Source organism: Schistocerca gregaria, chromosome 2 (assembly GCF_023897955.1).
Source record: "Schistocerca gregaria isolate iqSchGreg1 chromosome 2, iqSchGreg1.2, whole genome shotgun sequence".
Lineage (NCBI taxonomy): Eukaryota > Metazoa > Arthropoda > Insecta > Orthoptera > Acrididae > Schistocerca > Schistocerca gregaria.
The window spans coordinates 112,196,999-112,202,998 of record NC_064921.1 but is presented as its reverse complement, the minus strand read 5'-3'; positions in this window follow the sequence as shown (position 1 = coordinate 112,202,998).

The following is a 6,000-nucleotide window of genomic DNA, read 5'->3' as shown; positions in this document are numbered from 1 at the left end:
CCTGTCTTCCTCTACAGTTTTTGCCCTCTACAGCTCCCTCTAGTACCATGGAAGTCATTCCCTCATGTCCTATCATCCTGTCCCTTCTCAGTGTCTTCCACATATTCCTTTCCTCTCCGATTCTGCGTAGAACCTCCTCATTCCTTACCTTATCAGTCCACCTAACTTTCAACATTCGTCTATAGCACCACATCTCAAATGCTTCGATTCTCTTCTGTTCCGGTTTCCCCATAGTCCATGTTTCACTACCATACAATGCTGTACTCCACACGTACATCCTCAGAAATTTCGTCCTCAAATTAAGGCCGGTATTTGATATTATAAGACTTATCTTGTCCAGAAATGCCTTTTTTGCCATAGCGAGTCTGCTTTTGATGTCTTCCTTGCTCCGTCCGTCATTGGTTATTTTACTGCCTAGGTAGCAGAATTCCTTAACTTCATTGACTTCGTGACCATCAATCCTGATTTTAAGTTTCTCGCTGTTCTCATTTCTACTACTTCTCATTACCTTCGTCTTTCTCCGATTTACTCTCAAACCATACTGTGTACTCATTAGACTGTTCATTCCGTTCAGCAGATCATTTAATTCTTCTTCACTTTCACTCAGGATAGCAATGTCATCAGCGAATCGTATCATTGATATCCTTTCACCTTGTATTTTAATTCCACTCCTGAACATTTCTTTTATTTCCATCATTGCTTCCTCGATGTACAGATTGAAGAGTAGGGGCGAAAGGCTACAGCCTTGTCTTACACCCTTCTTAATACGAGCACTTCGTTCTTGATCGTCCACTCTTATTATTCCCTCTTGCTTGTTGTACATATTGTATATGACCCCTACTTTTTTCAGTATCTCGAACAGCTTGCACCATTTTATATTGACGAACGCTTTTTCCAGGTCGACAAATCCTATGAACGTGCCTTAAATGTTCTTTAGCCTTGCTTCCATTATTAGCCGTAACGTCAGAATTGCCTCTCTCGTGCCTTTGCTTTTCCTAAAGCCAAACTGATCCTCACCTAGCGCATTCTCAATTTTCTTTTCCATTCTTCTGTATATTATTCTTGTAAGCAACTTCGATGCATGAGCTGTTAAGCTGATTGTGCGATAACTCTCGCACTTGTCAGCTCTTGCCGTCTTCGGAATTGGGTGGATGATGCTTTTTCGAAAGTCAGATATTATGTTGCCCGACTCATATATTCGACACACTAACGTGAATAGTCGTTTTGTTGCCACTTCCACTAATGATTCTAGAAATTCTGATGGAATGTTATCTATCCCTTCTGCCTTATTTGACCGTAAGTCCTCCAAAGCTCTTTTAAATTCCGATTCCAAAACTGCATCCCCTATCTCTTCTAAATCGACTCCTGTTGCTTCTTCTATCACATCAGACAAGTCTTCACCCTCATAGAGGCTTTCAATGTATTCTTTCCACCTATCTGCTCTCTCCTCTGCATTTAACAGTGGAATTCCCGTTGCACTCTTAATGTTACCACAGTTGCTTTTAATGTCACCAAAGTTTGTTTTGACTTTCCTGTATGCTGAGTCCGTCCTTCCGACAATCATATCTTTTTCGATGTCTTCACATTTTTCCTGCAGCCATTTCGTCTTAGCTTCCCTGCACTTCCTATTTATTTCATTCCTCAGCGACTTGTATTTCTGTATTCCTGAATTTCCCCGAACTTGTTTGTACTTCTTCCTTTCATCAATCAACTGAAGTATATCTTCTGTTACCCATGGTTTCTTTGCAGCTACCTTCTTTGTACCTATGTTTTCCTTCCCAACTTCTGTGATGGCACTTTTTAGAGATGTCCATTCCTCTTCAACTGTGCTGCCTACTGCGCTATTCCTTATTACGTATCTCGTCATTCACTAGAACTTCCGTATCCCACTTCTTTGCGTATTGATTCTTCCTGACTAATGTCTTGAACTTCAGCCTACTCTTCATCACTACTATATTGTGATCTGAGACTATATCTGCTCCTGGTTACGCCTTACAATCCAGTATCTGATTTCGGAATCTCTGTCTGACCATGATGTAATCTAATTGAAATCTTCCCGTATCTCGCGGCCTTTTCCAAGTATACCTCCTCCTCTTGTGATTCTTGAACAGGGTATTTGCTATTACTAGCTGAAACGTGTTACAGAACTCAATTAGTCCTTCCCCTCTTTCATTCCTTGTCCCAAGCCCATATTCTCCTGTAACCTTTTCTTCTACTCCTTCCCCTACAACTGCATTCCAGTTGCGCATGACAATTAGATTTTCGTCCACCTTTACATACTGCATTACCATTTCTATATCCTCATACACTTTCTCTATCTGTTCATCTTCAGCTTACGACGTCGGCATGTATACCTGAACTATCGTTGTCGGTGTTGGTCTGTTGTCGATTGTGATTACAATAAACCGGTCACTGAACTGTTCACAGTAACACTACCTCTGCCCTACCTTCCTATTCATAACGAATCCTACACCTGTTATACCATTTTCTGCTGCTGTTGATATTACCCGATACTCATCTGACCAGAAATCCTTGTCTTCCTTCCACCTCACTTCACTGACTCCTACTATATCTACATAGAGCCTTTGCAGTTCCCTTTTCAGATTTTCTAGTTTCCCTACCACGTTCAAGCTTCTGACATTCCACGCCCCGACTCGTAGAACATTATCCTTTCGTTGATTATTCAATCTTTTTCTCATGGTAACCTCCCCCTTGGCAGTCCCCTCCCGTAGATCCGAATGCGGGACTATTCCGGAATCTTTTGCCAATGGAGAGACCATCATGACACTTCTTCAACTTCAGGCCACATGTCCTGTGGATACACGTTACGTGTCTTTAATGCAGTGGTTTCCATTGCCTTCTCCATCCTCATGTCGTTGATCATTGCTGATTCTTCCGCCTTTAGGGGCAATTTCCCACCCCTAGGACAAGAGAGTGCCCTGAACCTCTATCCGCTTCTCCGCCCTCTTTGACAAGGCCGTTGGCAGAATGAGGCTGACATATTATGCCGGAAGCCATTGGCCGCCAATGCTGATTATTTATCAAAATTTAGGCAGTGGCGGGGATCGAACCCTGGACCGAAGACGTTTTTGATTATGAATAGACCACGACTACATCCTCATTTATCAGACATTATTTCTCGCATCGTTATCGAATAACAGTGTAACACTGTAATCTCTTTTTCTTTCACCTGTGTACATTCCACGATCTTGAATGTCTACACGTGACAATAAGCAGCCACTGAAATCTGATTCACGGGTAGTAAACATCTTCAGGGCCTTCAGAAAAGAAAAAAAAACTGAGAAGCATGAACAGTGATATATTGTCGCCGCAGAACACAGAGAAATGAGCGCGGCAGAGGTGCAGCCGACGACGCGTAACTTTCGATAAGGAATATAATATTTCGGGCATTAGCCACACAAGATTTACTTCTTTAAAGCGGAATTGCTCCAAAATGTAGTGAAATATTGCCAGCAGAAGGAGCTCTCCTTGAGGTTAGGGCGGAGGGAAAAGAGGTGTCCGTTACCAGCAGGGGTGGGACAGCATCGACCAGAGCAGCGGCGGTGAGTGTCGCGGGCTGGGGGTGGGGGCGGGGGTGGACACGGCCGTAAGTTGTGCGGCAGCGGCGATAATGAGGCTCCGGAAAGGGGTGGCGCGCTGCAGGCCTGATTGGTCCCCTCCTGCTCAGCGCAGAGCTGAGCAGGCTGTCTTCGCTCTCACTCCGCTGACGACCCGGCCACGCGGAAGGCGGGGCGGCTGCCGTGTCCAGTCGGGCGGGCAGCCCGAAAGAGGGAACTCGTTGCTTCGGAAATCAATCTGCAGACCGCCTTCCTTTCGCCTCTTCAGCTGCTGGAGCAGTCGGAGAGCGGGAGGAGCGATAGCCGCCGGTCTACCGAGATACAGCCCACTTTCAGATAACAGCAAGGGTTGTGCTTACTCCTGTACCAGAACAGGTGCCCGGGTAGAGATACAAAACTCTGACAGAGCAAAACTTCAGACAAAAAACGGAAAGTTAACTACATCATTTACATTTTAATAAATGGACGGCAGGCACAATGTCCAGTGAAACAATCAGACATGATAAATCACTGCGTTACGATGTGATGAAACAAAAATCTTATGTTCATAAATGTCTTTGATTGCTCTGGGAGATGGCTGGTCAGATCTACTACCTACGGGACAGCAGATCACTTTATTTAAGGAATGCCAAAAATTTTTTACTTAACTTTACACAATCCATAAAATTACCAAATAAGCAGCAACCAGTCGCAAAATCATGTTTTCTTTATTTACTTTTGCAAATCTATTTCAACTGATTAACAAACATCTTCGGTGCTACAAATACAAGAGTAAAAATAAAAATAATTAATAACAGTGATCAAATGAATAAATCTACATAAAGCAACGTAAAACCAATTACATGTATATAGACGCATTAAAACATTTAAAACGCACATACAAATTTACCTTGTAACATATATGTTCCCTGAGTAGTAACACTGTCTTAAGCAGGAGTCAAACATAAAGTGATACATAGAGAATTGACTCTGACAACGAGAAACCATAAGGAGGCGCTGCAAAACAAACCCGCCCACTATGCAAAAAATATAACTAAAATAAAAATGAGAAGTAGAAATGACATACAAAGTGCGGTAAAATATAATGATAAAATACTATAAAGTTTTACAGAAACGGATACATTCACAAAGATTTTGTCAACCATATAGTACAGTTATATAGACCAAAAAGCGATTGTATAAATAAGTAAAAATGAACAAACAAAGGTGAGAGGCACTTTTTAAAAAAAAATTCAAGTTATTTATCATATTATCGAAGAGCAAAAGTTAATCATTATGCCAAGACGTAAAAACGGTGTTGGCATCCTTCTAGCTTACAGTTAATAATGTTCAGAAACATTGGATTTTTTGCCGGCAGATGGCACCACGTTGCTGAATGCACATGTAAAGTAAACTAAGCTGAGATACGAACGAAACTAACGTATTAAAGAAACAAGACCAGATGCAGAAACAAAGTGTTGGCACACTTCATAAATGGGAAAATTAACACAGGCTCGATAGGATGAATTGAGAACTCGTAGGGGCTCTTACGATGTGGTCGTATATCATGAGACGTGAATCCACACCACATGCCTGTTGGTGTAGTCGACAAATACGGCAAAATCCGAACTGAAGGGCATCATGACAAACTTAATCACAATAACATAGCTCATATCACCAATACATTTATCTTCCTCCGCCCTCTTATTCTACCCCCTCCACCTCCCTCTACAATTCACTGCCACGGGAACGAGCCGAATATTCACATCTATCTCTGAACAGCAAAGCAACATTTCATGCACACTAGTACAAACTCGAATCTTCTAGTACAGGTCCAACTGGGATTTGAATATCACTGCTATCGACTGCTTCATCAGAGGTCACGAAGTGCGTCAGAGCGAATCCATACTCGACTCTACATCGACCTTCGTGCGGTGGGAATGCATTGGCGAGAGAGAACGTGTGTCTTCAGGAGCGTCTCCGATTCGTCGTTGTAGACTGCAGCGAGACATCACAGATGGCGATTTTGGTGTGGCACCGCAATCTTTGGACAATGCCACAGAGGGGTTAGTTTGTTACAAAACAGTCACATTCCATCTGGCTAATTACGTCATCATCAAGCATGGAACTATCCGGATACCAGGAGGAATTGTCATTACTCAGAAATATGACAGGAATGATCATTCGAAATAAAAACGTCAAGTAAACATGCGCTCTAAAACGCATATCTTAAAAGCTATGAGCTTTCTGATCTTCGATACTATGAAACAAAGCTCTTCTACTGGAAGCTCTTTGCTTTCCATATTTTGAGATATGCCAGTAGCGACCAAAACAAGAAGAAAGTGTCTAGTAAACAAGGGCTCTAAATGCATACCGTAAGAGCTATGAACACTCCCAGAATGAGATTTTCACTCTGCAGCGGAGTGTGCCCTGATATGAAACT